This window comes from Gavia stellata, chromosome 2 (genome assembly GCF_030936135.1).
Source record: "Gavia stellata isolate bGavSte3 chromosome 2, bGavSte3.hap2, whole genome shotgun sequence".
Lineage (NCBI taxonomy): Eukaryota > Metazoa > Chordata > Aves > Gaviiformes > Gaviidae > Gavia > Gavia stellata.
In genome coordinates, this window is record NC_082595.1 from 54,679,941 (window position 1) to 54,706,885 (window position 26,945).

Genomic DNA, 26,945 nt, shown 5'->3' on the forward strand with positions numbered 1-26,945 from the left:
CAAGCATGACTTACATCCAGACACATTTGAACTCAAGGACCTCCAGAGATGAAAAGTATAACAATAATCTGCAGTTTGCCAAGCCCACCAGAATACTTTGTCACAGTGATGGAGGGTGGGAGGAGGGAGGGATGGAGGGAAGGAGGGAGTGCATTTCTGTTTGCGCATGAGTGCAAGGAAAGGAAGGTGATCAGGTGCAGGGTTAGGTTAGGCATAGGGGAAGCAATGCAAATCCATTTTCAAAGACTTGCAGTCACACAACTCCTTAAAACCTGTGGGAGATGTTTGGCTAAATTCCGTGCAACGCTGAAATTTGAGGGGAAAGTCTTTAGCCATTAGCTGTGATATAATTTAGTTTGAAAGCTTAATGAGAGAGGGTAAACAGCATTTGAGGGGCAAGGCATTTGCATAGCCCACTTCTGCAGGTGTCTAATTGGTAGTGGTACAGGTTTCATTAGAATACGCAGCAGGTTGTGGAGCTATCTAAAATGTCACTGAAGATAAATGCATTTTGTTATCAGCAAGTGTAACTGCTTGCACTAGCAACCAACAATGGAATATACAGTATGATACCCATACTGCATTCTTCCTTTCATCCAGCTCTGTGGTGAAATTGGAACACACAAAAGAATTATTAATACCTGTATGTTGGACAGAAGCTAGTTTAAAAGTTGCAAGTATGGAAATCTAAAGTTGGGGTGGATAAAAACAGTCTACTACCTTTATTAGTGCTGTGTTTGCTCTAGTTCTTGCAGGAGCAAAGAAGGAAGGTGGTGCAACAGAACCACACTCTGAAATCAATGGGCTTCTGTACTTCCTAGACACAGTGTGAGAAGGTAAAGAGAGTTTATACTAAAACTTGCCTGCTGGAAATTAATTCCTAGATATGTTGTTCTCTTGCAAGTGTGCAGTATTTTTGCATGGAAGATATTAAGGATTGCTGCCTGAGGAGAAAATGGTCCTTGGCTGGGAGTGGATAAGAATTACAAGTCACAAACCACAAGGAAATACAGTTTTTGGACAACCTCAATCTTCCAACTCTTTATTAAAATTGAGTGTGATTGTAAATACATGTGTGTAAAACAAATGGAAACAAATAGAAGAATACTGAGATCTTAAACCCACAAATATTAGAGAAATTAGACAAAAGGAACTAACTAACCACAGCCAAAGAGAAATATGGGAAAAATGGGAAAGCACAGAGTTGCATAGTTAAAGTATCCTAAATAAAGTTAACCCTACCCACCTCTAACATTTACATTATCTTACGTTCCCTAGACTTTGGGGTTTTTTTTGTCTCATACTTGAAATAGTAAGCACTTTTACATTTTTTTGTCCTCTGTTTGAACTGCACTTGGCAGAGTAATTCTTGGTCGATGAGTAATACTCCTAGGCAATATGCATACACAAAAAGAGGTGCCATTAATAAAAAAGAGTTTAGTGTCATTAATAAAAGAAGCATCTGGCTAACTTATTATTCACAAGAGTTGGAGTTCTTAGGTATTTTGGGGGGAAAGGAAGAGGAGCTTATTCTGTTTTGTAGTTTTATTCCTCTAACAGTAAGAAACTTGAAAAGTATTATCGCAGGTGCAAAAAACTCTCTCTGTTATCTGGTTGCTATATATGAACACTGGTAGGCTTTTCCATCAGTCAGAAGGTGATTTCTTATACGAAGCATAAAAGTTTACTTACGCTTCCAGTAATAGAATATATTGGGTTTTTTTTTTTTTTTTTTTTTTTGTTTTGGTATTTTTTTTTCCTTCAGGAAATGCCCAGACATTTATAATGGAGAGACAGGCAGGTACCTCACTGGCTGTGTCAAAGGATGGCTCAGCATGGAGATGGAGAACCTGACAGATCTGTTGTGTCCATGTTTGCTCTCAATAACCAGGGCTGCTCATGTCTCTCCTGGGCTTTCTGGCTGCCAAGCAGTGAAAAACCACCAAAGCTAAATGTGACATCCACTTTGAGTTCCCACCATTCCGAAGATTAAATGAGAGTTTCTTAGTCAACTACTACTAACATTTCTGCAGGCTTTTCATACTTCATACTAACCACCTGCCTGCTGAGACCTGCCACAGATCCTACACAACATCATCTGTCTTTGGAAAACTGTTATTTTCAATTACAGCTAGTGTTTCACATAAACGGCGTGTGTGTCCTGAATCCCATATCTTATGTATTAATTAGCTGGTAAATAAGTATTTAAAGCTCTATACTTAATGATGTATTACAGGAACTTCTTTAGGTTAGTTTTCCAAGGAAAAAAGAAAAAGCTTCCAGCATCCTACTGCCTGTCTGTTATTTTTCTCTTTCTGTAGAACTCCTTCTTTCCTTCTCCTATGTAATTTTTGAGCTTTCTGGCAGATTTTAACCAAATCTGACAGAGACATCTAGATATTAAGTTCGTACAAATTTCATGAAGAGAGGAAACAGGGAAGAGGAGAGACAACCTATTACTACATCCACTGAGGGAAAGCTTAAAATGTGTGTACAATTTTTTCTGCGGGCTGGCTTGGTGGGTCACCGGGCAGCACATGCACCTGGACCAGGCAACCAGCACAAACACAGCTTGCAACTCAGCACAACCGGCATTTCTTGCCCTACCAGGTAGGTAGCAAACAGGGTGACAGGGTGCGAAGCATTGTGTTAAATGCTTTTGTTTGTTTTTTTGTTGGCATACTGAAGTATTATCACAGATGAGAAGTGAGGGTAGCGATGATTTGGGGAAGACCTGAAGGTTATTCGTGGAGGCCACTGAAGGGGAAAAGGAGAGTATTGTGAAAAAATAAGCTGCTTGGGCAGGGGGCAGCCACAACAATAATGACTGCAAAGGATGCAAAATTGTAGGAAATCGGGTCTTACGAGTTACTCTGCCCATGCAACAACTTGTTTTGTATTTGCTCATTCATATTCCAACCTTTTTGCGCTCTGCACTTCACACATTGTTTTTTGATGTCTAAGATTATGTCCTAAATAGTGGAACTACCCAACTTACTTCATGGAGGGCTGAGTATATGAGCATATTTTGCTTGTTCAAGCACTGCAATAAAACATTAAAAAGTGAACATTTATTGCTTTTACTAACTATGGAGAACAACTTTTTTGATGAATACAGTCATTCCGCAAATTATCCCTGAGCAACCTGTTAATTAAATCTTTGTATTTGTTTATTTGTAGTAGCTTGCATGCACAGTTTTTAACCTCCTGCAGAATTTATTCATAACTGGTCAGTATAATTATTTCCTATTTATTCTGTGCACTTTGATTAATCACCAAAATCAGATGGTATTATTTCTGCTCCAAGAATGGATGACCTGTGTATTATAAACAGGAAAAATGCCTTGTTTGTTAATGAATTATACATGAATATCCACAGTTTTTGATGCCTCTTGTGATAAAGGCAAAAAAGAGGCTTTAATAAAGGGCCGTGATGCCTTCCACTAGCTGTGAATACTCTATAAATCTATTCTTTCTACTGTTCATCATTCATTCCCCTTCCTTGACCATTCTGATGAATAAAGTCGTCTTTGTACAAATGTTTGTGAATAAAATCTCTTTGAGTGTAACTGAAATAAATCAGCAGATATAGTCACATAACACAAGCAAGTATCTTGTTACTTTGTGAACCTCCAATTCAAATAGAGTGGGAATTTAATTCTTCTGGCTATTTTAGACTAAGTCAGATTCCTAAAATTAGGAAGATAGAACCCTGCAGTCAAGAAGAGAGATGATAATTGGAATTTTTCACAACCTAAGTTACACAGGAAGCCCAGGCCTGCATTCTTCATAAGCACATAGTGTGACTATCTTACAGTACACATTGCGTTTGAAAAAGGTACACTATGTATGATACTAATTTTCACAGAAGCACAGATATTTCTGTTCCCATTGTATGTATAGAGCAAGAGATAAACAAGAGCTTGAGAGGTACTGTTTTTTCCCCAAAATTTACCTATATCAAATTCTGAGAAATAACACTGGATGCAACAGAGTACACACAAAGGAGTTGCTTTGAAAAAAAAATTAATTATACTTGTTATGAAATATATGCTCTGTGAGATTCAAGAGCAATACTGCTTCAAGGAGAGCAATAAATTAGAGTAAAAATGCTTTAAAATGCATAATTATCATGCATTAAGCTGAAAAAACAGGGGACAGAAATAGCCATGCTCTTCAAAATGTCAAGTTGAACACCTTGTTGTGAGCCAGACTGCTTAATGTATGAGTGGCTTTCAGTTCTGAAATTCTAATGCATAAAGGACAGCATGACAGGATGTTATAACTTTATAAAGATGACATGAAATCTGTAACATTTCATTAAATAATTTACTAACATTTCTGAACAAATACATTTTTGAAGTTTGATACTTCTACCAAATGAACACAAGTTAAAATGTCACCTTCATCCTTAGTTAAACATGCAAAGTCAAGGGTCTCTGTGCTCAATAATATCAAAGCAAGCCTGTTTATTGTTTTATTAATAAAAATAAATAACAAATCCTCCTTATCTGTGACATATTTTAAAACTGAGTTTCTTTTGTTTTTTTTCTTGCAGCTCCCAAAGTCATGGTAAAATCTGGCAAAACAACCCTTTTATGATCCAAATTCTTGCCTCAAATTCAGTTTATTGTCAATATAGTTGTCTAAAAAAGACAAAGTTTTATTCACTGTGGGCTGTGGATAATTCACCTTGCTGACTCTGCTGTTGAAAGGCATAATTGTGGCATTATTGCTTGTGATGAGTGATGCCTCACTTCATGAAAAGCATCCTCAAAGTTATTAGAAGCAATTAGAATCAGACTCCACAACCAACCACGTAAAATGCACTCAAACTCTGTGATCCCGGCTTCTAAATATAGCACTGATTGAAGGACTATGGAAGCCCAGATAAGTCTGTTCTCTCTCTCTTTTTTTTTCCTAAGGATAGTTTGATAAAAGTAATCAGTTTAATACAATGACCTTGCCTCCAAGACCTAGGTTACTGGAGATGATTTCGTTTGCATATGTAAATGTAATTATTTCCTGTCTGAATGCAGATAGCTGCAGACCAGACCTCAATATGCAGAGTGAACAACGATTCAGGGGTTTAGGTAAGATTTCAAAAGAGCTGTATATCCTGATTTGTCATAAAAATCCATAGAAAAATATCCCTATAGATGTGCATAGAACCAAGGCTTCTCCTGTGGCATTTGGTTACTATTTTATTCACTAGCCAGGAGAATATAAGGGGAAATAGGAGATGCTAAATGCCATCAGGATTTCAGGAAATTGCAGAATGCTGAGCTCCTTGGAGAAAAAGCTCAAGATTACCAGATATGTAGTTTTTAAAGTCAGAGGGGAGTGTTAATGTGATATTTCATTTTTTGTAGAACAGGACAGAGAATTTCAGACAGTTTCACCAAGTACAAAGATACTGTCTGGTGGTATTTTGTACAGAATCCAAAATAGTATACCATCTTGGCTTAACTACTTTGAGTAATGAGGGCTCCTCCAGTTCTTTAGGGAAGGTTAATTACTTCTGTTTTATAAATAAGCACTTTGAATTTATCTACCTAGAATTTTCAATCATTAGTTTTTACTGCAACTTTTGTTTTCTCCCAGATTAAACAAAAATCCGCTAGAAATTCTCTGGTCATTATCCAGATTGTTTTTATTTTCTGTGAACAAACTGAATAGATTGGGTTTCCTGTATTTCTTGCTATGTTTTACAGAATCACAGAATCACAGAATCAGTACGGTTGGAAAAGACCTGTAAGATCATCGAGTCCAACCTGAAAAGAAAAAAAAAAAAACAAAACAAAAAAAAAAACAAAAACCAAAAACCAGCAAAGAGAAATAACACAACACCAAAAAAACCCACAAAAAAAAAAAAAAATAAAACCACAAACCCCACGCCACACAACAACAATAACAAGCCACAACCCACCCAACACCACACAGCACCATGTCCATCAAGCTACATCCCACAATGCCACATCCACACGCTCCTTGAATACCTCCAGGGAGGGTGACTCTACCACCTCCCTGGGCAGCCTGTTCCAATGTTTCACCACTCTCTCAGTAAAGAACTTTTTCCTAATATCCAGCCTGAACCTCCCCTGTCGCAACTTGAGGCCATTTCCTCTAGTCCTGTCGCTAGTCACTTGGGAGAAGAGACCAACACCCACCTCTCTGCAACCCCCTTTCAGGTAATTGTAGAGAGCGATAAGGTCTCCCCTCAGCCTCCTCTTCTCCAGGCTAAACAACCCCAGCTCCCTCAGCCGCTCCTCATAAGACTTGTGCTCCAGACCCCTCACCAGCTTCGTCGCCCTTCTCTGGACACGCTCCAGCACCTCAATGTCCTTCTTGTAGTGAGGGGCCCAAAACTGAACACAGGATTCGAGGTGCGGCCTCACCAGAGCCGAGTACAGAGGCACCATCACCTCCCTACTCCTGCTGGCCACACCATTTCTGATACAAGCCAGGATGCCGTTGGCCTTCTTGGCCACCTGGGCACACTGCTGGCTCATCTTCAGCCGTCTGTCGATCAACACCCCCAGGTCCTTTTCTGCAGGGGAGCTTTCCAGCCACTCATCCCCAAGCCTGTAGCGTTGCCTGGGGTTGTTGTGGCCGAAGTGTAGAACCCGGCACTTGGCCTTATTGAACTTCATCCGGTTGGTCTCAGCCCATGGATCCAGCCTGTCCAGATCCCTCTGCAGAGCCTTCCTACCCTCAAGCAGATCAACACTCCCACCCAACTTGGTGTCATCTGCAAATTTGCTGAGGGAGCACTCAATCCCCTCATCCAGATCATTGATAAAGACATTAAACAAGACCGGTCCCAAAACTGAGCCCTGGGGGACTCCGCTTGTGACCGGCCGCCAGCTGGATTTCACCCCATTCACCACAACCCTCTGGGCTCGGCCATCCAGCCAGTTTTTTACCCAGCGAAGAGTGCACCTGTCTAAACCACGGGCCGCCAGCTTCTCCAGGAGAATACTGTGGGGAACAGTGTCAAAGGCTTTGCTGAAGTCCAGGTAGACAACATCAACAGCCTTCCCCTCATCCACTAGGCGGGTCACCTGGTCATAGAAGGAGATCAGGTTGGTCAAGCAGGACCTGCCTTTCATGAACCCGTGCTGGCTTGGCCTGATCCCTTGGTTTTCCTGCACGTGTCCCGTGAGCGCCCTCAAGATGAGCCTCTCCATAACCTTCCCCGGCACCGAGGTCAGGCTGACAGGCCTGTAGTTCCCCGGATCCTCCTTCTGACCCTTCTTGTAGATGGGCGTCACGTTGGCAAGCCTCCAGTCATCCGGGACCTCCCCCGTTGACCAGGACTGTTGATAAATGATGGAGAGTGGCTTGGCAAGCTCCTCCGCCAGCTCCCTCAGCACCCTTGGGTGGATGCCATCAGGCCCCATAGACTTATGAGTGTCCAGGTGGCATAGCAGGTCGTTAACTGCTTCCTCCTGGATCATGGGGAGCCTATTTTGCCCTCCATCCCTGTCATCCAGCTCAGGGGGACGGATACCCTGAGGATACCCGGTGTGGCTGTTAAAGACTGAGGCAAAGAAGGCATTAAGTACCTCAGCCTTTTCCTCATCCTTCGTGACAATGTTCCCCGCCGCATCCAGTAGAGGATGGAGATTCTCCTTGGCCCTCTTTTTGTTGTTAATGTATTTATAGAAGCTTTTTTTGTTGTCCCTCACGACCGTGGCCAGGTTGACCTCTAGCTGGGCTTTCGCCTTCCTAATTCCCTCTCTGCATGACCTAACGAGGTCCTTGTATTCTTCTTCACTTGCCTGCCCCTTTTTCCAGAGGTGGTAAGTTCTCTTTTTTTCCCCAAGCCTCAGCATAAGCTCCCTGTTCAGCCAGGCCGGCCGTCTTCCCCGCCGGCTCTTCTTACGGCACATGGGCACTGCCTGCTCCTGCGCCTTCAAGATTTCCTTCTTGAAGAGGGTCCAGCCTTCCTGGGCCCCTTTGCCCTTCAGGACCGTCTCCCAAGGGACCCTCCCGACCAGCGTCCTGAACAGGGCAAAGTCTGCCCTCCGGAAGTCCATGGTAGCGGTATTGCTCACCCGCCTCCTTACTTGGCTAAATATTGAAAACTCTATCATATCATGGTCGCTAAGCCCAAGACGGCCTCCGACCTTCACTTCACCCACCAGACCCTCTCTGTTCGTAAACAGCAGGTCAAGCAGGGCACCTTCCCTTGTAGGCTCGCTTGCCAGCTGCGTCAGGAAGTTATCTTCGACACACTCGAGGAACCTCCGGGACTGTTTCCTCTTAGCTGTGTTGTACTTCCAGCAGACATCCGGTAAGTTGAAGTCCCCCACAAGAGCAAGGGCTTGCGACTGCGAGACTTCTGCCAGTCGCTTGAAGAACACTTCATCAGCTTCTACGCCCTGGTCGGGTGGTCTATAACAGACCCCCAGCAGGATATCCGGCTTGTTGGCCTTCCCCCTCATCCTTACCCATAAGCATTCAACCCCGTCGTGACAATCATCCAGCTCTATACAATCAAAGCACTCCTTGACGTACAGAGCCACCCCACCACCTCTCCTTCCTTGCCTGTCTCTCCTGAAGAGCTTATAGCCCTCCATCGCAGCACTCCAGCCATGCGAGTCGTCCCACCATGTTTCTGTGATGGCGACCACGTCATAGCTGCCCCGCCGCACGATAGCTTCCAGCTCCTCCTGCTTGCCGCCCATGCTGCGTGCATTGGAGTATATGCACTTGAGCTGGGCTATCGGTCTTGCCCCCGGCAATGGCACATCACCCCTAGGCTCACCTCTGGGTAGCCTGGCTTCATCCCCTTCCCCCTTCGAGTCTAGTTTAAAGCCCTCCTGATGAGGTTTGCCAACTTACGGGCAAGGATTCTTTTCCCCCTTGGGGACAGCTGGACACCGTCTGCACTCAGCAGGCCCGGTCTTTTCCCACTCCTCTCTTGTTGTTTGTTATCCTTTTAAAAATGTCGACAGCAAAAATGCATTCAGGAGACTAACAGCTGTTTACAAATGTAATGTTCTATATCCATAGGTTATGTTTATCCTGAGAGGTACAGTGTCTGAGACTTCCTTGATCTCTCGTGCCTCCAAACTCTTTCCAGCATCAATGCAATCCAATATATTCTCTCATCTCACAGGAATAACCTACCTCTTTTTTTTCCTAGATGCGTGACCTTAGACTTGGTATTGTTTACATTTTTCAAATGAGCCTTCTTCAACAAGCAATACAGATTAATCCATAAAGCTGACTTGACCCTGTCATTATTTATCAGTCGAGCTAGCCAAAACCCATTTTTTCAGTTGCTGGGAATTTTATTTGTTTGCTTATAATTTAGTTTCAGTCCTAATCAGATCCCAACTTGTGTCCAAATTAGACATGGAACTGGCAGGTCTGCTCCAGGGCACTGACCCCAAAAATGGCCCCTAATGGCTTTTAAATAAAACTGACATTTTTGTCATACCACTGTTTGCAGTAAAACTGTCAGGAACATCATTTTCTTGAGCATCCACTTATTTGTTATCCTTACAATTGTAAAAAATAGACGCAGTTCCTTTATTAACTTCAGGGAGGGTCTAAAACAATTACTTTTTTGTGAAATCATATCTAAATCCCAAACTAAAAATTTGTACAACCTTTCAGCATCTAAAATAGGAAGCATTGTGCAAAACCAAAGAGAAGAAAACTTGCACAAATATTTGCCTTTGGCTTTCTGTATCGTCCCTTCTGTGGAATAGGTGAATTTTCCTGCAAACAAATTCATGGGCAGTACTGGGCACTAACACTGTCCAGACCCCATAGCCAGAACTACACAACAGAGTTAAAAATCAAAAGCTAATCTTGAGAGGTTGTTAGGAAACCGCCTTGGGGGATTAGGTGTTTCCAGGGGCTTGCAGGAGCGGTCAGGTACAGCCTGTAATTTTCAGACTCTCTGTTAGGGGGGGAAGAGTGGGAAGGGGCCACGAACGCTGCCTGCTGTTGGACCAGAGCAGAACAGTGGCTTGTCTACGGTCTGTCTGGAAAGGTAGTCTCCTCCCAACTGCTCACACAGAAAATTAAGTTTCCCAAACCATAAGGTATATGTATACGCACCTGTCTGACAGACAGGCACACGCCATAAGGGGGTTTGATTCACCCCGAGGCTTGCTAGCCTCCACTGCTCGTGTCTTCTAGGTTTTCTATGTGAGCAGCCAGTCTGTGTGTGCTGAAATATGCCAACAATATGGTGCAGCAGCAAGGTCTTGTGGTTGTGCATAAAGAATTTTTTCTGTTTTCTAAAGTAGTGATTTCAAATCGGTAATTGCAGATGTTATTGTCAGTGCAAAAATAATGATATGGCTGACTGAAATAAATACTGTACATTAACCTTTAATTTACTCCTGGCAAATAGCTTTATGTAAGATACATAGGAGCAACCCAGCTCTGACTGCTGCTATGAGGAAAATGCTTTCTCCCACCTTACCAGCTAGAATGTATATTCAGAGAAACAATTGGGTGACTTTGGCTGCACCTTGACAATGACCAAGTTATTTTCCTGTTTTCTTGGAAATGCTTTCTCTTCCCAGAGTTAGAACTAAAACAAAATCTTTCCAAGCATAGAGACTTAAGAATAGTATATGTGTATTCTACATGTACTTATGTGCATATTCTGGTCTGTATTTGGGATATGGCACTGCACAGTGTTTTAAATGATGTTGTGAATTACATGGTTCATAAGTTTACCACAGAAATTGTCTGAGGAGGGGTTGGCTTTAAAGGTGTCTTTTATTTTTTTTCTATCTAGTAGTTGACAGAAGCTTGTTAACTTAAAAGGAGATGCTGCATCTCACTGAATCCAGCTGTATAAATATTTTAACAACATCATAGATGTTTTCCCCAGTGCTTCTGCACACGGTGGTTTCAGCTTCTAAGCACATAAGTATAATTCTTATTTCAGTTGGGAGGGGAGGTGAGAGAAAGAGAGCGAACATGTCTAGTGGTGAAAAGAGGGTAGGTGAGGCTCAGTCAGATAAGAAAACAAATGATTCTTTAACAAGTGACCAGCTTGGCATTTCAGCTAATTTTGTATTCCTTTGTTTCAGTCCTGCTGTGGTGTTTTTTGGGATTCAATGCTAAGGTGCATTAGTGGAACCTATTGCTATTATTAGTATCTGCAAGTATGCTTCATCCAGAGTAATTTCTACAATCAATGGTAATTCCGATTGGAAAGAATTTAGTCTAGACAGAGAATCTTGCTTTCAAAGTAAGAAATTCCTGCTAGGCACTCTTAATTTCCAACAAGGTGTTTAATCCAGATTTCATATACAATTCAGAGTGTGCTTTAGAAACAAGAAAGAGAAAACTTACTAAGATATTAGCAACTTCTGTGTAAACTGTGGTAAGGAAGCATGCTGCTCCAGCATGCAGCATGAGAAAAATGCTTATTTTGAGACCAAATATTTTTACAGCCAAATGTAAAGGGCCACTTCCAGGGCTGCCATACAACAAGACAGAAATAACTTTTATGTGATAAATGTATTATAGAGGCAAAACTATAAAATCTGTGCTTTTTCACAGTTTTCAAAGGATTTAAGGTCACTCTGTTGTATTAAAATCTCACAGAACTGAAAACCCATGGTTTTAACATTACAAACTAAGGAATACATTGAGGACTCTTACCGCATATGACTGACATTGTTACACTTCATCAATAAGAATCCGGTCTGGCCAGTTATAGAACAGTTCTTAAATATTAATAAAACACACTTTTTCTCCTACTTTAACCCAGGGAAAGCAAAGCTTTCTGATGCACTATTGCAACATTGGTCTTTTAATACCATAAGACTTGTGATAAATTATTGACTACATTTTTCTAAATAATGTATCCTCATCAGTTCAAAAAAATCGGTAAAGCATAGTAGGACCATCTGCCACTAGTTTAAATCCTAAGTGTGTGGTCCTGCACATTTAGAAAACAGACCACTGCTAGCATTGCATTAAATGTTTCTGGAGTAATGAACATAGTCCTATTGAAAAATACCTTAAGTTGTAAGAGACTGAATCCACACCAGGAGCAGGGCAGCCCACATGTAAGCTTTGGGCTTGCTGGATTATAAACCGGATAGCCTTGTCTCCAGCCCTGACTCTGGCCACATACTACTGTTCGCCTGGACGGACCCTGGACCTGACCCATTACCTCTTGCTGTCTAAGATTGTCCACAAGCCCTGTCACTGCCATCATGTGGATCCTGCTTGGAGCTGTGGGACTGTGCCCAGGTCCTTGAGCGCACTGCCTGTACTGTGGTCACCCTCATCCCCTCAGCTCATCCCCCCATACCAGAGCAGCCCTGCTCTTGCTACTCCCTCATCCAGCCTGTACCAGATGACAGTTTGGAGGGGTACAGCTTGTCTATGGGAAAGTAAGGGGTTGACAGAAGACCTGGATGTTCTCTAGTCTCATGTTTTGAAGGTATTCAGCTTTGTCTTGATGTCTGTTGCTTGCATTGTACAAGAATGTGTAAGACTAAAGTAGAAGTTTCTTACAACAAAACCTGTTTACAGGGATACTGCAACTGCCTAGCATTACAACTGTTTACAACATATAGACTGTTTTCCAGGCACCGCCTTCAACCTGTTTTCCCACCCTCTGCTTCTCTTCACTCCTGAAAATGTCTTCTGCTCTGAAATTTCTTAACTGACTTGCTGGGACCAGGTATACAAGTATACAGCTAATTTAGCAAAATGATCTTCACACTCTCAAGCATTTTTCCTTTAATAATGAAGATCATTCTTCAGCTGTTCTGATCAAAACAATATCCCTTTTCTTGTCTGTTGTGTTATTGCCACTGAGGAGGGACTGCTCCCAATCTAGGACAGTTTTCCATATTTTCATCCTTTAATGTGTGATGTTGTCACATAAGCAGAAGCCCTTGAGGCTCAGCCTGATGCCTTTCACTTGATTTATCTGAAATGTGGCTGAACCAAACAGGATTCCTCAGTCTCAGATCCTCAGCTCCTTTGCTATTAAAGGGTGCCTGCTTAGCCTGACATTCTTAACACCTTCTTTGTACCGTCTGTGAGTCCTCTGATGGACATTACTCTTTGCCAATAATACTCTTTGGCACGAGAAAATGTTTTGCCCTTTGCATCATTCCTGACAGACTTTGTTGATTTTTTCCAATACCCCTTCTTCTGTGTTTATAGTGCATTCTCCTCCCTCTTGGAGCATCCTACCTACCCAGCTAACTTTGTTCACATACAGAAAACACTTTTTCCTGGATGGTCTGGCAGGTGTGAACATGATTACTGGACTCTCAATGACATCTTATGCATGTTTTGAGAAATCGTTTAGGTGCAATGCAGAACCTCACTTTATGTGAGTTTCTCACTGTTTCCTAGAGTGTTGTGCAAGTTTCAGCATGAACAAGTGTTGCCTTTGCTTTACAGATTTGCCATTTTCTTCCTTCTGAGCTTCATCAAAAACAATAAAGTGCTGCATACTGTAGTCGCGTGTGTTGCACTTCAGGATCTAATTCACATTTTTCTTACTTAGTGGTTATTTCCTAGCACTATGCCTTTGCTATCTATTAGCAAGCTGTACAAACCTCTTATAATTCTCTTTCAGTTTGAGAATATTCTGTTGCTGCATTGACACTAAATATATGGACTTCTCTGTCCAGCTCCCTAGCTCTTGGTGCCACTGATGTTTGCAAACATTTATAAACATTCTCTTTCTTAGGAATTTCTTATCAAATTACTGCATTTGGCCATTGGCCTCAGAATGTTTTCTTTTTCTAAAACGCTAGCACTTGGTCATACTCCTTCAGTATAATACTTCTGCTTTTCAGTGTGGCAGGGGTTACATTGCAGCTGCCTCCACAAATCGGCTGGAATCAAATTTTTCACTGATCTAATGGCATAATTGTAAAATGCAGCAGTAGAATGGATGTCGCCTTCAGTAACATGAGATGTTTTGGAAGCATGTAATAATGAATATTCTATTGACATATGACAGATGCTATGGGTACATGAAATATTCAAAAACTACTGCATCAGTATGCTACAAGTGTTATATGTGTTTCTGTGCATATACATGTGTTAAAGTACATGGTTGTTACCTGTTCCTATAATTTATCCATAACTCCGATAGATATTAACATAATACACATTGCTTTGGTAGGATAGGGGACATCAAACCAGAACAAAAAAGTCCCAACCTAAAGAGAGTTAGTACCTACAGGTGCAATAGGCAGTGCTAGGAAAACAAGGCGTGACCACAAGCTGCTTATTGCTCTGTGATCTATTTCCTCTATTCTTTTATTCTGAACAAATTGTACCGTGCTGTAAAAGCCTGGCCATCCCTGGGCAACTTTGACACTGCCTGAGAAGGAGCACAGCTGTTGATGCTGGACTCACACAGGCCTGCCAGGACAATCAGAATACAAGAAGCCTTGAAGGGATGGCTAGTATTATTTCCCACCCTCTGTCCACCTCTGGATAAGGAGTGAATATTTTCCTTCTAATCATGATGATCTTAATAATATCTGTACTGGAAGTTGCATGCCTAGACACTTAGTGTTTCTGTCCTGCTGCTTGAGCTCTTGAAGCTTAGCCAGGTGCTCTTGTTCTCCAGCAGGGATTATCACCTTTTAACTTTTACCCTGGGTATCTTTGTCACCCTTGTTTTGGAGTCACTTTAGTGTGGTTAAATTTGTTTTTTTGAAATAATCCCTCCTGGAAATTGGTGTTACAAATCTGACAACTGATCTTGACTCTGGTATGTCTCAAAAGCTAACTAACTTTGTGTTCTTCCAAAGTGACTGGTGCTGTGTAGCATTACGAAGAAGAGAAAACTAAGGAGCAAAAGTAGGATAGAATGGCTGTAATGGGTCAGACCAAAAATGCATCCTGCCTTGTGTCCTGTTGCTGTCAACGGCCAGAAGCAGGTGCCTAGGGAGGCAGATAGGAAGGGGCAAATATATTGCCTTTAATTCTGGAAACACTCTTGCAGCACAGTGAATTATATGTATTCAATAATCCTTACAGAATTTCTTTTCCATGATAACAGTCTTTTCTTGTTAAAGGTAATGAAAATTGGGAGAAATTATCTAGGGCTGTGGTGGTGCTTGAAAAACTAACAAACGGATTTCACAAACACTGAAAAACTATGACAGATTTGACATACATATTAGAAATATCCTAGGTACAGCCTTGTGGCAGCTGTAGGGATAAATAATTTGTTGAGACCCATTTCTGGTTCCAAAGTAAACCAAAAAAACCTTCTAAAATGGTATCACTCTAGCCTTTATTGATGAAATCTATTTTGCCCAACCTTCTGGTTTCACATTTAAATCTGAACTTACTGAAGATTTCTATAAGAAAAGTAGAGATAAATATTCTTCGACTTTTTTTTAAGATGAGATGAACTGCTTCTGGAGAGAAGTTTTGTTCCTCTCGATTCACTACAGGGGGAGTCTGGAGTGATTTACATTTAGACTGGGCATGCGATGTTGGATGCAGGTCAATTTTCCCTAAAAGACAGGTCATATCTAATCTATTCTCTCCTGTGTGGCAGTACTCAAGTGTTTGCCAGCCATTTGATATTTAGCAAGTTATGTCTAGCCACACTGTCTCACTGACTTCCTAATCTGTCCTTTAAAAGGGTAGTAATGAACTTTATCTTCATATTCTCATTCTCATCCCCGAACTGGCTACAAACACAGATTTAATTCTTGTTGCCACCACTTTCCTGTTTATGCAAGGTTGCTCTGTTTTCCTGGAAATAAGGATTACAGGTAGTCTGAGTCTTTCCATGGTTACTGCTGCTCTGTTCCAATATGTTGCTTTCTTTTCCTATTAATCACTGCCTCTTCCTTGCTGGGAGTGCTAGTAGACAGATCCCTTCTATTTTGTTTCATTCATTGTGCACTACCTAATTACATTAGAGGACTTGTGCTTTATAAGTCTGAATTGTTTCTTTATTTATAAGAGCTATTTACAAGAGTGGTAGAATTACAGGAAGAATCCTAGCCCTGTGCACACAGACTGGTGTCCTTCCTCTTCCTCCAAACCTCTTTCTTTCTTGCAGTTGGTGTTTCTTCACCCAAATTTCAAGCATACTGCTCATGTCCAACATTAACAAGATGCTTGTGCATACACTTTGGGTGCTGGCCTAGATTTTGGGAATAACAAAATGAGGAATCTTACATCTCTTTTTGAAATATATTTATTGAAGCTCATAAAACTAGACTGATGTCAAGACGGGGTTGATTAAGCCACCATAGCTAAATCACTGCTTGCACGAGAATATGAAATCCCGAGGAGGGTGACAGTGCTACTTAGGTACAAACAATTCAATAGGTGCAGGGGAGCCTTTCTGCTTCAATGACTACTCTGCTTGTCATGGTTACAAGAACTCCGGTTTGATCCTTATTTTCACTGCTACAAACAGGTCAATTTATTTATTGCATTCAATACAACAGACAGTTAAATAAAAAAAAGAAGCAGATATTCTCTGCTTATATGATTTCTAAATCAGCCAACAGGAGACATCCATAACACTATACTGTACTTGAAAAGCTCAAAACCTTTCAGTGACTCTATTTTGAGACAACTGAGATCTGAATAAGAAAATAAACATTAGTTGTTACTTTGCAGCAAGGGTTTACTGCTACCTGAGGACTTGTTACTTCAAACACTTGGAAAGTTGCAATCGCGTAAGTTTAAGTGCTGTAATTTGAGGATAATTATATTTTGTACATATGGTTAAGAATAGGGATGAACAGAAATCTGAAGAAGTTCAATAAGGGGAAAGGCAAAGTCCTGCACCTGGGGAAGAACAATCCGAAGCACCCGTACAGGATTCAGGATGATGATCTGGAAGGCATCTTTGCAAAAAAGGACCTGGGGTCCTGCCATAAATGTGCTACAAGGGCAAAGAAGGCCAGTGGTATCCTGGGCTGCGTTAGGCAGAGCGCTGCCAGCAGGTCGAGGGAGGTGATCCTTCCCATCTACTCAGCATTGGTGGAGCCACACCTGGAGCGCTGGGTCCCGTTCTGGGCTCCCCTGTACAAGGCAGATATGGACATACTGCCACTAAGATGATGAAGGGATTGGAACACCTGTCATATAAGGAGAGACAGAGAGCTGGGACTGGTCAGCCTGGAGAAGAGAAAGGTCAGGGGAAACTTACCAGTGTGCACAAATACCTGAAGGGAAGGTGCAAAGATGATGGAGCCAGGCTTTTTTCCGTGGTGCTGTTACAGGGCCAGAGGCAATGAGCACAAGCTGAAACACAGGAGCTTCCCTCTGAACATCAAGAAAAACTTTTCACTGTGAGGGTTACAGAGCACTGGCACAGGTTGCCCAGAGAGGTTGTGGAATCTCCACCCTTGGAGATATTCAAAAGCTATGTAGACATGGTTCTGGGCAACCTGCTATAGCTGATCCTACTTTGAGCAGGGGAAGTGGACTAGGTGACCTCCAGAGGTCCCTTCCAAACTAAGTTATTCTGTGATTAGGTCATTCAAACTGTTTCTATTTGTGTACCTCTTAGATAAACCCCAAAGTGTGCTTATCCAAAGGACAACTATCTTTGAAATAGTGTATGAGTGGAGCCCAAGAGCAACACCGACATCGATGTCATCCCATCCTGCAATGCTAATCTAATGAACAGTGAAATAGTCTCTCTTTCTTAAAAAAATAAAAGTTACTGAAAAGAACAATTTTTTGTTTCAAAGTAGCTTATTTATCTCGCAGTGATTTACGTACCTTATTTTTGTTTTCCATGAAATAATTCTTTAGTGAATAATACATAAAACAGCCTGGGGACAAGGACTTGAACTGGGTCTTCCCCCCTCAAGGGGAGTAAGCTAGCCTTTTGACTAAGGAGTTAGATGCTTTCGTGTTCTCTTTTTGGCCTCATAAAACTTGTATAGTTTGCTGCACTGTGGCACAGCTTTGGTTTTCCTATTTTTTTCCCAGCTGTTCTGTGCCCCACTTACTAGAGAAATTTTCCATGGAAGCAGTGGATCAGGATTTGAAATCTGGTGTAGAGACCTATAACTCAGATTTTACATCAACTGGGAAAATGCTTTGATTATTACACTATTTGTAAAAGATAAGGACCATCATCATTAGCCAAATAAACATTTCCATCAGCTGACTTTTTAAAATGAATGAAGCATGGTCCATTGGGCATTTACCTAAATTCTGTACACTTCAGCTTGAATAAACTATGATGCTTAATATTCAGCCCTGAATTAGAAACCTACATTGGCACAGAAAGTTGGGGGTTTTTTTACTTGCTACTGTGGTTTTTTTTAGAAGCTTTTTCTTGCCCAGATTAGAAGAAACACATTAGTCTGGATTATAAAATAACTTAAAATGTCCAGGCTTTTTAAATTGCTTGTCTAATTTTTACTTTTGGAATTGAAGGGTATAATATGAAAAAAAATTTCAAAATAAAAAGCTGGAGATTTTCCTTTTGAAAGTGTAAAGCTGGCCACTGTAAAATGTTCAGACTTGTTCTTTTTAAACTGACACATTTCTGTAAACAAAGTGATATAGGAAAATTGGTAGTGTTGTAAATTTTTTTCCTTGCTCAAAAAGAAAAGAAGTGTTGAAATGAAAGGATTTACTCAGTTTCAGTCAACATTTCTTTTTTCTTTATTCTTTTTTTATTTTATTCATTTAAGCATTAAAATATATACCACAATAAGAATTAAAAAGGGAAAAAAAAGAATAAGCAAAACTTTGGTCTTACCAAGTATTGTGAAACTATCATTTAAAAAAATGCAGGCACCAAAAATAGCATGACTTCAGTTGAAATACAAGGAAATTTAGGAAGCCTTATATGCTAAAATTTTTATCAAAATACCTTCCAGCTGCTGCCCACTGTTTTTTTCTGATGTGCGGGGATTTGCTGCATATGCAGCAATCTTGCTTCAGCTATTGTTGAGTGAGGGTCAAGTAGTGAAAAGGAGTCGGTTCCTCTCAAACACCTCCTCAGCAGAGGCTCTCCTAATTCACACCTGAGTGTCTAATTGAAATATCTCTATTGATCACAATTATATATGACAATAATGGACTTCATCTCCTGAGGTCTAAAAGCACTCATTCTCAATTTTATACATAGGACAGTCTCATGAAGGTGAATGGTTCTGCTCATGTTTGTCACATTAAGCACATAACTCCACAGAATGGGTCCCTAGTCAGCAGGTCTCTATACAGGGCTTTTTAGGTCAAATAAAGCATCTTAAAGCAGAAAACAGCTGATGAATGCAAAACCTGCTTGTTTCAATACCTGACTACCAGGTCTTCCCCAATTCCAGTCCATGGTTTTGAAGAGCAGTTGCATTCAGTGATTGTCCCTGCGTACAAAGTGGTGGTCGTACAAAGATGTAGCACTCCAAATTGTTTCAGAATTTTCTTGGACTCCATGTGTTACAGCTTCTGCCTCGCAGTAAAACGGTGTTATCATTTTTAGCCTTTAGGCAGATGGGGAGTTCCCTTCTAGCTAACTTGAAAAATAGTGCAAAAAATCTTTAAAGAGCAAGTTCTGTTAGATCAGTTCCACCAACATTTCCAGTGACCTTATATGCTTAGCCCAGCCAAGTATTTTTTAACTCTCCGTCTCTACCTTTTTCACTCTCAGTTATTGAATTCCAGAAATAAGTGCGAGACATTAATTTCTCAGCTGGAACAACCAAGACTGAATATTATTGAGTTTTCTTATTAAATGTGGCATTTTCATTAAAATCCCTTTCTTCCCCCTGAAAAAATCATGATGCTGTATTATCTCTTCTGATACAAGAGTGTTGCAGCATGTGCGTAGGAGGTAATACAGTTTAGGAAACCAATTAAGTATGATGGCTGGCCAAAGGCAATTTATACATTTGTTTCCTTGTTGGCAGGTTATATTTTTAGCAACAAGTTCTGCACCTGAAGCATCAGTGCATTGCTTTCACAGTAACATAAGGAAGAGAAAGGCTGTTTTGCGCATCTACAAGGATGGGTGAGTCTGTCAAGAATGACAGGAGTTAGATGTTTGTGTTAAATTCAATGGACTGTCATGTGAAAGTAAAAACCACTTCAGCAATAAAAACATGGAATAAGCAAAGTGAAGTGAATGACAAACTATAAATTTGGCTTATGATTTGGTGCAGAATTAGATACTGTCTCCCTACAGATTTTTTGCCCATCTGAAAACTGTGTGCTCTGTGCAGACACAACTAATGATTAGTATTTTTTTAACCATAGATGTTTACGCTTAGCTTCCCTTCTTCTCTGGAATGTGTGTATATTGCAAAAAAATACTTTTTAAATAAAATTATTTTAATTTCCTTGTTTTCCCCTGGCTACCATCACCTTTTCTCCTTTTCATGAGAAAGCACCTATCCAGCCCTGGCCCCTAATATCTGTGAATGGTTCATGAGGAATCCCTTACTGGGCAAATGCTGTCCAATGTGAGAGCTGGAGAGATGTTTCCAATGCCCTACCTCTGACAGCTCCACATGAACTGTGCAATTGTGAATGATGTTTTTAGCCACTCTAGTTTCTTTCATAGACTGTGACTGGGATATAGGTGCTCAATGCAGAGCCATGGACTCTTCTGTTGCCTGGGTTTCTCCCTCTCCTATATTCCAGAACCGAACCTGTGATGTGTATCGCTGTTGTGCAATGGTGTACGGTGGCCCAAAGTAGCAGAGACAGTGGCTGCTCAAGAAATAGTCTAGCAGTATCCTCCCAGACTTACCACAACAGCCATAGGATTTGAGCTGGTATGTATGCGGCCAGTTTGTGTTGTGGATGAGGCTAGCTTGCACTTACCTGCAGTTAACTACACAGACATACATTAAGCTTCTGATTCTTCCAATATTCAGATGTGTGCTTAATTTGGACCTTTTACTTGTGTGAGCTGCCCTGCTGAAATCAATGAGATTCCTCTTGTACCACAAGATGTTAATGATGGCAGGGCCAGTGCCTAAGATGGCCCCTATTCAGCAAAGCACTCAAGCCTGTGTCTGCCTTTCCTCATTCAACAAGTCCCATTAATGGAACTCAAGTGTGTGCCTAAGTGCTTTCTTAAGCCTGAGCAGTGATAGCTTGTATAATTGGGGTCAATGAACAGAAACTGTCTTAGCAGCCATGTAATGAATGACATTTTCTCCATGTCAAGCACAGATGAAGTGTTTGAAAGCAAGGAATGGTATTACTCATTCCTATTATATATGCAAAGTGCAAAAATGATACCTTGAAGTAATTGCACTCTGAAAAAGACAATTTTTTTTTTCAGTGAAACCATTCTATCTATTATTTGGTCACAGAAATAATAAAGAGGTGTATTTTATACATGGATTTCAGTTGCAAAAATAAATTTAAAATCTCCAATCAGTGGCCAAACAATAACATTAACAAAGTGTGCAAATATGGCTCAATTTGTACAAAAGTAATTTCTTCAATTTTTGTCACCAAAAATGGAATTAACAGTCGAACTCTAATTATTATTATACATTCTAATATGTTTTAAATCAAAAGCATTTTTTTCTTATTGAAAGGTTGATTAGGTCTTCCGAAAAGATACTCTAGTATTACTTAAAGAAAAAAAAATCTTTTTTTCAAAGAGAAAAGTCAAAACAAGTATCTAAACAATGTTGCTACAAAATTATGTTTTCCCCTTTCTTGATGAAAACCACTTGCTAATTTTGACCCAATTCTTTGAGTATGTCCGGACCATGAAACTGCAGTTTTCAACAAATTTATGTGAATTAATGCAAAATCCAAATTGCTTGGCTATAATCTCAATCCTAAAGTTAGTTTAATTTAGTTCTGAAAACAATTTTAACATAAAGTTATGTCAGATAAATATTTCTAGTTCTTAATTTGTTACAAATGAAAGTCTGGATCTTCAGGAATAGAAAACAGGCAAGGCCCTTTCTCTCTAAATCCTGTGCCAGTTATTATCTGCCATAGGTTATGGTTTGCATAATATATAAAAAACAGCAGAGAAAAAAATGATGAGTCCACTTTTCAGTTACAACATTACTCTTTGTGTTAAAAATGCAAACACCCTGATGGGACTGCAATAAGTGCTTCTCATTACAGCATATACAGATTCTCCATTAAAAATATGAGTGATTTCTAAGTATCAGACCACAGTACTATATCAAGGCTTGAGGGCAACCAAAGCTCTTGAAAGACATTCAGCCTTTCTTCAAGTGTTAAGGTAGTATTTCAGGTAAAATTTACTGTTCACAGTTTGTTATTTCCTGGTTTAGGGATTTTAATTGCTAAAAGCTTTTTTTTCTTTTTCCTTCAGTACAAAGGACAAGCTTGGAGAAGAAAGAAAGTGTACTTTTAGCCACATAAAAAATCTTAAATACAGGCACATGCCACACACACACCAAAAACCACGTTCACTTCTTTCTTCCCTTTCTCATGAGTATATGGCCCACCCTTCATGAATGTTACTGCCGGAGAGTTACTGATGCATTTTCCCTCAAAAAGGTTGTAAGGGTGTTGTGGATTTGATTTTCTCCTATTCAGATACCACCACCACTCATCTACCTCCTTTCCAAAAAAAACTTTCAGCATTTTACCCTCTTTATCACTTTCATCTCCTCCCAAGCATTTCCTTTTTCTGTTTCTGAAACAGTTTTTCTTTTCAAATGCTACACTTCCATATCAGCTACATTTTAAGAAACACATTTATTCTGCAGTTAGCCTTCCAATAATATCATGTTGAAGTTCGATTCTCCCACATTTAAGCTTGTTCTTAAAACACAGATGTCCCTGCTTACCAGCTTCCAGCCTTTCCCCCCTTTCCCATCTATAGCTCTACAATTTTTCTTTGCCTCTTACAGAGGGACTCTTGCCTCTGTAAAGCAGGGAGATCTTGTCCTCCACTTTCCAGGATGAGTGATGCAGAAGAGGGAAGTAAAAGGAAGCAGACAGAGTAAAACAAAAGCTGTAAAGCTAACACAAGTGATTTAAGTATAGCAAAATGACCTCAGCCCCTCAGCTGTGAGGCACTGTCTCTGTCTGTTGCATGTGAAGAAGAACAATCTGTCCCTCAGCACATAGAGAAATGAGTTACTGCTCTTCTGCAAGAGAGGAATGAGTAACGGCAGCCTAACGGAGGGAGAATTTTTCATTGGCTGCAAGATTTCCCTGCAAATCATTCATTTCTAAAAATTACTATCTTACTGAAATCCTGTAGAACTGAAAATCCTAAATTTACTCCATAAGCATATTTATTCCAAAACCAAAAATAAATTAATGTTGTAAATGAAAAACTCACCATTCTGCAAATAACACACAGCATTAAGTAATCTCGTTTCACTGTGAAGGGAAGCCAGCTTTTTGAGTCTATTCTGAGACACTGACATTCTCTTGCTGAAGTTATTTGCCCTTTCAAAATCTACTCCTTCATAAAGGCTCAACATTTATAAAGGTTCATATTGATCTGAATAATCCTAATGTGAATGATTTGAACAAGACTACTCTGCTGATGCTTATAAAGCTCTTGGGAACTTCAGCATGGCCAACTTCTGATTTCAATAAACAAATCCAGGGCAAGATTAAGACACCTAGCTTCATGTCTCACATAGGTATCTGCTTGTGTGATAAGTATCTACATTCCCATTATATGGACCTATAATGCTCTGCTGCAGTCAATGGAGATACAGTCAATGGAGCCTAAGGAGTGATTCAGATGAGCAGATGACAGGTATCTACTTTTGGATGAAAAGACTTGCTCCATAGCATTGTGTGTCTGTTCACAATACTCACAGCATAGTTGCATAGCATGGCACACAAGACACCTGTGTGTAAAAGGTGCTGAAATTCTGGTGTCTTAATATTGAACTAAAGGCCTTGCCAAGGGGGTGGTAGGGTTTCCCTAATGTAGGTGCTGATCCAGCCTGGGTTGTTCTGCCTGGTGTGCAACTGCTGCTGCAGAGATGGGTGCTCCTCTCACGGGCCCATGTCAGAGCTGCCTTGCATGCAGGGTTAACCAGACACCCCAGGGCATTTCTAAGGCCACATGGTTTCATGTAGCTGGCTCAAGATCCAAGAATCCTTTTAGACTTTGATTTGAAATCCCCCAATTTTCCAGGTTTTTCACATCACAAGGGTGAGACTAATTTAGTGGTTCAGTTTGGGACAGGACTGCAGATCACCTCACTTGCTGTGCCTGGCTTCAGAGAGCAGAGCAGTCCCAGAAATCCTGCAGGGGAGCCCTTTTGGGCAAAATGAACCAGATGTACTCTAGGAACCTCCCAATGTCTTCCCACTGCTGCAGGCATTAAATCCACGGGATCAGACCCTGAACCTTCCATAGTGTGCAAGTCAGTTCCTCAGCACCAACAGCTGTGCTCTGAAAATCTCTCCTATGGGGCTGCACTTGTGGCTAAAGGAGTGATAGTGCGAAATGAGCACTGAGCGCGTTTTGCAACCCTTGGGTTTACAAACTGCATCTTAACAAGAGGATCCTTAACACAGAGTTCTGCACAGGGTTTTTTAGTAGTGAACACGGTTAACTGTATGGATGACAGTATGGGTTTTTAGACTGGACGTCATGCCTGATTAACCACGTTACTATAGTTGTTGAGTTATGGAGTGATAGCTCTAATGAACAACTTCGGTGACTACAAGTTGGGTGTTGGAGCGTTTAAATTTTAAGCATGTTGATCCCCAATGAAATTTGGACTTACTGGGCTAAGTACTAGAGCCGTAACCTAAAAATCTCACACGGTGAACAAGCTAAAAAGAAATGTTAAGTCATATAAAAAAAGGCCTGACATAAAAAACACCTTATATCAATCTTATATTCACTCCCGTGTTACGTAATTTCTTTCTCTTTGGTATCCAACCCCCTCTGCCAGGTCTTGAACAGAATAGTGAGAGGGGTCCAACCTAAAATTTGCATTTCCAGAAAAAGCGCCAAGTGTTACGCTGTTTGCTATTCAGGCTAGAGATGCATTCATGCTGTCTTTCTGAAGTTGTATCACTGCAGGGAACAATTCAGATCCACAGGGCTTTAGGAAGTACAGTAATAAGATGCTCATCAGGAGAGAAGAGATCAGAGTTTGGATCTGTTCTCTAAGAGATGTTATTCAATATTTTAGCCAGTGACTTTGAAACACAAAATGCACAAACAGAACAGAACTAGTATTTTTTCTTATAAATGAATGTGCCAATCACAAGGCTGTAGACTCATGCTCCCTCCTCTATACACTTCCTCTCTTGAGTTCTTCACTGCAGAGTCTCTGCTTCAAAATGGTGGAGAGATTTTTATTCTGAAGTGTTTCTGCATAGCTTGTTGACTAAGGCATCTTTCTAGTAGTTGGAAGACTTTTTTTTTTTGGTTTTGAATGCTGTCATGGGAAGGAAAGAACTAAATCCAGATGATCTGCTTCCTATACAAGAAATCTAGCCACTAGACTGCCACAAAAATTCAGTTTATATTAGGTTAGAGATTAGGCCTTTTAGAGAATACAGGCATACAAATCTTAGATTTTTGGTGGGAAACAGGATCCACAAATGACAGCAGTTCTGGACATGTGCAGGGTCACTGGGCACTAAAGAATTTTTATGTCAGTGATGTGTCTGATGATGCCTTCATGGTCAGATGAATCTCAATAATTACTATTTTTTTTAAGTCACATTTTGTACTTCTGTTGCTCAATGTGTGTTTTAGATGGTCACAATCTTCACAAGACCTAAGCCTCAGTTCTTCCTTTATCACTACCTATATTTTTTCTGCTTGCCAAATTTGTTAGCAAATCTGTGAATGCAAGACTTCCATTTACTATTTTTAATGCTGATTTTGTTCAATTGAAAGCAATTTTATTAATATAAAAGGAAACTTTAACTTTTTGATCCTTTCAGTTATTTTTATGTCATACAGCACAGATTGATCTCTGCAGTGTTTTGGATGCCGGAAATGAATAAAAACTACTCCTGAATACAGCAGATGTTAAAACATTGCTGAAAGCTCTGGAGAAGAAGCATCAATTAACTTTATGACTATGTTTCAATGAAGACAATGAAATAAAAATGTCTCTTTTGCAGGATCATCAGACTCATCAATTTTCTGCTCATCACTAGACAGAAGTTCAGTCAGTGGCACATTTGATCTTGAAGAATCCGAAGAAACTAATTTTCTGGGCTTTTTGAGTTCAATAGAAATTCTTTCAGTCTCATGAAGGACCAGTGTTTCTTAGTTCAGATCTCTTTGAAACAAGAATCCCTTGATTTTTTCTCTTTCTTTCAAATTCAGTCATGCAGACTTGGACAAATTCACAAATTCATTTTTATGATAATCAGTGAACAATAATCGCATTTACAATATTGATTATTGCTTTTACTTTTAGAACAGCAACATTCCTACACCATAAAATCTGAATAATAGCATAGCCTACATTCTATACAGACAGGTGGTGTGATATAAACTGCTTACCTTTCAGAGGACCTTTCTGATTTTACCAGATTTAAACCCCCTATATTGCACAAGTCTCCCCTCTCTCATCTTTTCAGATTCTTCTCTTATAGTCAGGATAGCTACATTAATTCTCTTAATCAAATCTCAGTTCTGCAATTGCTTTCATAACAATAAAAATGTTGTTCTCATTACTTTCATAGGTTTAATTTCTGAAAGTTTTTTTATGTAGATTACAATCTCTCTAAATCTTATATCTACCTCTTCTGGGATGCCTGAAGGCTGGGATACTTCCCCCCTACCACTCTGTTTCAGATTAATCTTCTTGGCTATATAAATATTTCTTTTATAAGGAGCTATTCCTGACCAAAACATACGTTTAATGCCAGCACATACACAAAAAAACATAAAGAAGCTTGTGACTTGAGTTCCACAGAGGCATTTCCACAGTCTCTAGGAAGATCAGTTTGATAAGTGAGTACTTTTGACTGAAGTTTAAAGAAATAATTTTCCCTGTGAAATGATACTTAAAACTAAA

The 26,945-nt window shown here is 40.3% G+C and overlaps 1 protein-coding gene across 1 annotated transcript in view; it reads right to left on the reverse strand.

Moving 5' to 3' along the window:
- The window catches only part of NKAIN2 (sodium/potassium transporting ATPase interacting 2), a 545,680-nt gene that overhangs the window by 151,015 nt on the left and 367,720 nt on the right, over positions 1-26,945 (reverse strand). The gene's annotated exons all lie outside the window — the stretch shown is intronic.